The 7,961-nt window shown below is 43.4% G+C and overlaps 1 non-coding gene across 1 annotated transcript; it reads right to left on the bottom strand.

Annotated features, from left to right (window-relative positions):
* Window positions 1–804: 804 nt before the first annotated feature.
* Window positions 805–877, bottom strand: TRNAK-UUU. The gene has a single exon. It is a non-coding gene; the product is annotated as a tRNA-Lys (tRNA).
* Between the last annotated feature and the right edge of the window lie 7,084 nt (window positions 878–7,961).

Below are 7,961 nucleotides of genomic sequence, written 5' to 3'. Positions count from 1 at the left end.
GGAACATCTTTGAGACAAATCATCTCTACCCGGGTACATAGCTTCATCCAAACCATGGATCCACGAATTGTTGACTCGCTCTAGAAAAGAGCTTCGTAGTTGGGAGCTCTGAACCGATGATCGATATGGTTTCCTAGGATGAGAACTATGGTTTACTACTTGACAATAAGAAAGTTGTTTTATCTTTTTTTCACTTTTTGAGGTGTTTTGCCTAGTCTGAATTTCCCCTTCTTCTATTTGATCAAGATGGATAGCAAAAAAGCATGAATAGGCCTACTGGGATGGAAGGAGAGAAGGACTGAACGAGAAAAGGAAATACCTCTTTGTTTACCTTGGAATGAATTGCTCAACTACTTAGGTAACGAAACGAAACGTTCATCTACGATCTTTCTTAAAAAAAGATAGGACTGTACGGCAGTTCTCGTTAGTAGATTCGCAGAACAGAAGAAGAAGTTCACTCTGACTTGCGCACTACAAAAAGGCAGCCAACGACTTCGGACGTACTCCGTCTTTCGAGCCTCTGTTTAGCTTCAAAAGATAAGGCGCTAGTGCAACGAACGCTGCTTTGGTGCGTCCCACCCCAACTAACTAGTGCTTGACTTGACTTTCCCCCGCGCCCTATCCAATGAATAAGGAGAAGGCCGGCCTATCAATGACCGGAGCCAGTCTGATCTCCTTTATACTTACCTCAAACAACGAGCGAAGTCGAGATGTTGATGAGAAAGGGGCTTTTCTCAAGGCCAAAGAGTGCTCTTTGAAGGCTACTATGCATCCTTACGAATACAAGAGTGGTTTTTTTTGTTTTGGGTATAGCAGGACTTGAACCTGCGACCATTAGGTTAAAAGCCCAATGCTCTACCAACTGAGCTATACACCCGATTTTACAAGAAGGCTTGGTGCGGAAAAGAAAAAAGGGCGGCCTGGCCCCTTTTCTTCTTATCATATCACAAGGGCGCGGCTCTGTATGGTATAGTACTGTGGAGCAAGTTTGGGAGTCCTTTCCACTCATTGAGGATTCTATCTAAAAAAGAAGGTCAACGGGGGAGACTACAGTAGCTCGAACTCAGACTATCTACGAAAAAGGTAAAGTCGTCTTTCCTAGGGTTCGACCGAAAGGAGCTGTGTTCTATGGTTTGACGTTGTGGAGGTCCAGCACTCTTCTAAACGAAGAAAGAGGGGATTCGCGCTACCTCCTACTCCTACAGAAGATCGATTGGCGCGAACTTCCGATCGATTCCTTATTCATTGTTGCCGACCCTTACATCATCATAAAGAGAATCAAGATATCCCAAGAACCCAGCTAGGGATGAATGACTAGCGCTCAAGAACAAGCAAGGGATGAGCGCACGGGAGCGGCGTTGCTTGTTGCTTTATTATCACATTAGAGAAGCGGAACCTCCAAGCTCAGACATCTCGAACTCAGAAACTACCCTTCTATCCCACCCTGCTCCTCCGGCATCGGAAGCAGAACTACCTGACCGAAGGAGATAGACAGGAAGGGAAGACGGTCATACAAAGGCCGAATAAAGCTCTCTTGAAGCTGCATCTGAATAGACCTAGAGTCACTCAGTACATACGAACCCTTGAATAAATAAGAATTGAGAAGTATGAAATGTGGGCATCATAACAAAAAAAGAAAAAGACCGAACCAGTAAGACTAATGTCTACTTATTTATACCTTTGAGAGGTCCACTTAGACTATTATGATTTTCTCTTTAGCTACGTAGGTTATATAAGATTCAATTCAATCTAACAAGCGGACTGGACTACCTTCGGCTACTACAAGATATTTAGAAACCTAAGAAGCTGAGCCTACTTTACGCACTTAAGGCAGCAGCAGATGATGAAGAAATGGGCGGTAGATGATAATGAGAAAGGGCGCCCCTTGGCATTTCCTGTGGGGGAGTCTGATTGATCCAATCACGACGAATGATGTCAACCCCCTCTTTTGCGCCTAACTTGACTCTGATTCTCCCACTATGAGAGCTGATCCAGGGGCTAGTTCGGCTACAGAATGGAATTTACGAAAGCCCCCCGTCTTTCCGACTCAATGTATTGCCCTTTGGGACAAGGATCTGACGAGGAAGTGAGAGAGGGGACACCAAACATAGGTGCGTACCATTGCCCCAATCCAATGGACTATGTCATACAGGGAGGAACCCTTGGAGGTTGGGACAGAAAGAAAGGAGGTTTTGCTTCTGCTTCCTTCGAGCTACCAAACTCTTTCGTCAGGTGTGGGTCAAGTTCCCTCATTATTGCTTGACTTCCCCTTTGGGGCACGAAAAGATGGACTAGGACTTAAGTAAGGGAGAGGACAACCCCTGTTTCTGGCTTACCTTCAACGAGTGAGTGCTATTCCCATTCCTTACTTTGATCTGACCCTGTTCCCCGACCAGTTTGCTTGCTCACTAGAAGAGTCAAGCGAGAGCAGCTAGTTTAGAAGGAAAAGTACACCTGGGGCTATTCGGCCTCACTTGTCGGAGACTGAACTACCGCTCGCTTACTTGCTGATCAAGGAGGTCATTTCCACTTACTCTAAGCATAGAAGGAAGAAGATTGAAAAACTAACAAACAAATTGTCTTCAGCCCTACTTACTTATAGGCTGACTTGGCCCAGGAAACAAGGTTCTATTAGGCTTGCAGGGCTTAAAAAAGAATGAGCTAGATCGCAGGTATTTGGATACGAGGTAGTAGCGGGGTCTAGTCGAAGCGGTGCGCAAAGTGTACAAAGGCGAGTCTCACGGGCAGCGGCACGTGAGGGGTCTCCCGAACTTCATGGAAGACGCAGTTAGGGAGATGGAAGATGCACTTTGGACTCCTGCACCAGTAAGAATGGAACTGGAATAAAAAGTCGGGGTAGCTAGTCACTCCGTTACTAAGGAAAGAGAGGATGGCATTTCCATAAGTAGACTCTCCTTCTTACTGAATCCTTATCCTACCCTCTCTACTCGGGAACAATTCATTCTTAACTCGTACATAAGTTCCGGGCGTCGACAAGAGAGTTAGCGATCTACAGCTGGTTCGGTGGACTGGTGGTGACACGGGCGGGCCCTCTACTTTATTTGCCGAATCCAATCAATCATGGGCGGCCCTCTTCGTTCACAGTCTTTCTTTCCTTTCGAATCCAATTGTTCCAATCTGACCAAATAGCAATTCATTGAAATCATTCGGGTCACCTCTTTTTTAAGCACTTGACCAAGCCTATTTCTATAGAAAAGGACAGGAATCTATTGACTTTGAGTCTGTCTCCTACTACGAAATGGGAACTGAACACAGGATGGCAATAGTGAGAAAAAAAATCCCCTCGTACTACGTCATTATTTATTCGATTTTCCCTGGTAAGTGCTCCAGATGCAGTTGCTTTAGTTGACGTAGTGAGTGGAACCTAATTATCTGTTTCCTTTCATACCAGAGTTGCCTTTTGTAGATGAGAAAGCCAACAATTTTGCAAGGAGTTGATAATTGCACTTGAAGTAGTAAGTTTAAAGACAGTTGAAACTTAATGGCACCGTTTAACCAAGCACTCTTGTAGCTTCGGAAACTCCGTGTTCAGATCGGTGAGGCAAGAGACGAATTCATCGTCAGTTACCTCCACGATATCCAAAATACCCTCAAGACCATGAAGACAGATAATGAGAGTCAGGTTCAAACAATTCAAGGATTGTAAATACCATAACAGCAAAGTAGAATGCACCAAATTTTTCCTATTACCGGTTCCAGGAAGAGCACACCAAATGAAAGAAACTATTACTCAAAAAGCGAATCACATCTCGATCCACAAACTGCCAAAAGCCTTTGTTATTCCATTCCCAGTGGAACGTCAACCTGTTTAACAACAATTTTCTAAGAAACTTGCTGAATTCTAAATGAAACAACCTTATTTTCAAGTGACAGGCAATATCCATTTCAACCAATTATTAAAGATAAAAGGGCTAACTGCACAGCTAATTGAATTCCTTTTCGAGGTTGAGTTCATCTTGAAACCGCATTTGCTTCCTAATTAAACTGAGAAAAAATAAGAATATTAAAAGAAAGACTCCACAGAACATGAATGAATTCAGGTACATCACATCAGGCTGATATGTGCCGGTATCATACCTGTTTCAAGATTCTGGCTAAGCCCTTCTTGTTGCCACATATCCAGTTTCTTCTAAGGTTTCTGGAATTGCTCAAGTTCCTGCTCAACGCTTCTTGTCTAGCTCCAGTCTAGCACTTGTACCAGTCGCCTACCAGATCACGGCTTTGCTCCAATTCTACTCTCCAATTATGCAATCCTCTCAAAAATTGGGGCTTTTCTTCACTTCAGCACTTCCCCTCGCAGTGGATTCCACTAGGTTCTTAACCTCTTCCCAATTCTTAAACTGAAACCTGCGATGTCTAATCCAACTCGGCACCTAACCAGCTTGTCAGCATCGTAAGTTTGCCTCAACATTCCCCCTAGAAATACAAAAATAATGTAAATCTACTTTCATTTATTTATTAGGGATGAGACTTTCTTTTTCTTTTTCTATTTTCTAGAATAAGTATGCTCTGGAGTAAAAGGATTCGAACCTTTGCATGCCGGTACCAAAAACCGATGCCTTACCACTTGGCTATACTCCAAACGGGGGGAAGGCTCGATGAAAACGAGCTGGGATATAGATTTTTCAGAAGGAAGAGTTAGTTACCCTCGGTCTTCCTTCTTTCCCGGGAATCAAGGAAGTAGTAGCGGGACAGTCCTTTATTTCCCCCTTTAGACCAACTACAACAAGCTCGCTCCTTAGGTTAGCTCTCTGCTCTACCTATTTGTTTGCAATGCCTTGCTTATCAAAATAGGCCTTTCTGTAACCTGACCTTACGCTGAAAAACTGCACTTGTTGGCTCTGCGTCCACTGAAACTTATGAAAAAGAAATGTTATTCTATCGATATCTTCAAGAGTTCCCTAACCCCCTGACTGAGAGTGCTATGATGGGCTATTGAAGTTCGTCCCTGCGGCACGGTGGGGCAGTGCAAATCCTTTCATTAATGAAGTTCCGCCCTGACACTCCCATTATTGGCTTCCTTCCCTGGGGACCGCTCGGGCGAAGGCAGAGCATGGAATGATCGTAGGGGCATCCTTCCTAGGTGGAAAAGACGTGTGTGACTAAAACCAGGAGGAGAAATCCATTTTCAAATGGCGACAGAAAGAAAGGAATCACGAAATAGAAGAAAAAGTGCACTGTGCTGGCAAATGTGGAGAATAGCCATCCATCTTTCATCAATGAAATTGTTCCGTATGGGTAGCAAATACACATATCAGAAGAGCCAACCCGAAAGCACTTGCTTCAAAGAAGCAGCAGTTACCAAGAAATTCCTGTTTCAAGTCAGTATATCTCGATAGAACCAATTCCAATCCAGGTAGTGTGAACAGAGGATGTGGAAGTTCTGTTTCCTTGCCTTGTCAAGCATTTCATCTGACACTCTATCTATACTATAGCTAGATCAATTCCTATTCTTTCTTCCAGGCGACTTTACTCCAAAGAATTTTTCCTTCTTATCTTGACTCGATCTCACGAAATTGGATTGATTGGCACACCGCGCATCTGGCATTCGCTTCTCCTATCTATCTCTTCCAACTAAGCTGATCACTGGAAAATATGAAATCCTGCAAGCAATCATTCCAGAGCCAACTACGAAGATACCTGGTCTTCCACTCTGTTCACTGGAGGAAAGACAAGAAAGTAAACAATTCTTCAAAGGAATTGGCTCTACCGGAACAGAGGAATTGGCTCGCTCCTTCGCTCGCTGGGTAAGCATAGAATGCACACCAGTCTGGTATCAAAGCGTATCTACTTGAAAAGGAGACTACTTGAACAGATGAAATGGAAGGAAGAAATGAAAGTTCGATCTACCAACGTAGAGTCCGCCCCTCCCAGGAAGAAGAAATTTGCTACTTTGGCTCATCAGTTGGTAAGTCTGTCTATGAAGTTCAGTGCCCAGAAAAGAGAAAAAAAGACCAAAACAAGCTTTTTCAAGCTCTACAAGTCCTATATATATAGTGTTCCACTAGATAGCCGTGTTAAACTAGTCCAGTCTTGCCGAGTGGCCTTATCTTCTGGTTACCTGGTCCGGTACTTCTACTTCGAGAGTGAGTTAGTAAACAGGATCAACTTTATGATCCATTTTGAGAAATTGCAATCACAGAATCAGAACGAGTGGGTCTAGAGTCCATCCTCACACAGTTGAAATGCTGCTTCTCCCTTCTCCTTTCCAAAAGAAAGTGGATCTCATAGCCTCTGACAATTCGAAAAGTAGGTCTCAGTCTCATTTTCAGATGCAATTTTCCACCGGAAAGAGAATCCCATATTCTTTAAGCCAAGCCGCCAATCCTAGGGTCAATGCGGAACAGGAAACCATTGCTATTTGAGCAGTTAGAGAATCGAAATTCCACTCATTTAGAAATCGATCGGCGAATGCCAGAGGAAGGATAAGGGGAGCCTACACCAACGTAGTCTTAGCCCTAGAACACATGGAGCTTGGAGCACTGATAATAAGTCTGTCTGATTTTCAAGGAGTTTATGAACAATCACCACATCCATATTGAGGAGAAAGCTCACTCAGGCTACTGAACTTGTAAATACAGTTGCGCTCATGATAGGGATTCCGTTTATGGCGTGAGGTGAAGTTAGAAGCATACCTGGATATATACTCATAGTGGCTTCCATACCTATCTCCGGTAGAACTAACAAAATAGAAACCTATGACTAGTAGACTCATACGAAAACTTGAAAGATCTATTTCATTAGAAGAGAAAGTTCACTAATCTATGGCCTAGAAAGCCAAAAGAAATGATCAGTCCAATGACAGAAGGACAGAAGCGCGTTCCCTTCGTCCTCAATGTGCGTCCACAGCTTACTCGAGTGCTTGAGATATTCATTTGGTTTAAGGCACCTTCATCGTAGGAAGGAAAAAACCCGGATCCCCGGGCGGATCATTCCCTCTAACAAGCTAAACAAGAGTCCAGGAGCGAGAGAGGAAAATCCAAAGTGCAAATAACATAATATGAAAAAAGAAAAAAGTTCTATTGAGTTGTTGAAAAAAAAAAAGGCACTTTAGAAGCGAAAGTAGGCTATTCTCGTAAAGGAATATCGTAACGGGCGACTAGGTAATATAGAAGGCCGACCCACCCGAATCTCTTGGTGGCCTTTCCCTCGGCTTCCATCACAGAAGATGTCAGCAATAGCAATCCTTCAGTCAATAGAATCAGTAACTATACTACTTAAATAGTGAAATACCAACCAACACATAAAGCAATAACCAGATAGATAGAATGATAACAGGTAATACGAAGATATCAACACAGCCGGAGTCACGAGGCTCGATAATGACCAATGGGTTAGGATCTGAGGAAGCTTAGTTTGGATGATGGAATATTCGCTGTTCTGATTGTTGAGATACTGCAAATCCACTTATCCAACAATTTCAGTCCATTTTCCTACTTTTTCTGCAAGGGGTTCAAGGGGAAAGCATTATTATATCCTTAATATGACTCTCTGTCACACGGATGCTGCTGGGCTGCTACAAAACCCCTATAGTCGAAAAAAAGATCGAAACAGGGATAAAACGTAGGATAACCCAGATCACTCGGACTAGCTGAACTCTCCAGAACAAACACAACCTAGGTGGTTTGACTAACGTTTTGGCACATTAGACTAACCTAAGACAACTCCTGGCTACATTCAGTCCTATCGAGATACAAGCTGTTACCAACCTGATACAACGCAAGTCACAAGCTTGACACAGCGAGAATGGCTGCAACTGACAACTCCTGCATCTGAGATTGACAACTCTAGTAACAGAGAATGACAACTCCTGCAACAGATATTGACAGAGCATGACACTCTCAACTGAGCTCAATCCAGCTGTGAACAATAAACAACACTGAAAGTAAACAACACGGTTATCACAAAACTAGGATTCCGGATTACAACACTATAGGCAA

This window comes from Triticum urartu, chromosome 1 (assembly GCF_003073215.2).
Source record: "Triticum urartu cultivar G1812 chromosome 1, Tu2.1, whole genome shotgun sequence".
Taxonomy (NCBI): Eukaryota; Viridiplantae; Streptophyta; class Magnoliopsida; order Poales; family Poaceae; genus Triticum; species Triticum urartu.
The sequence above is the reverse complement of the archived record's forward strand: the minus strand, read 5'-3'. Positions and strand labels throughout refer to the sequence as shown.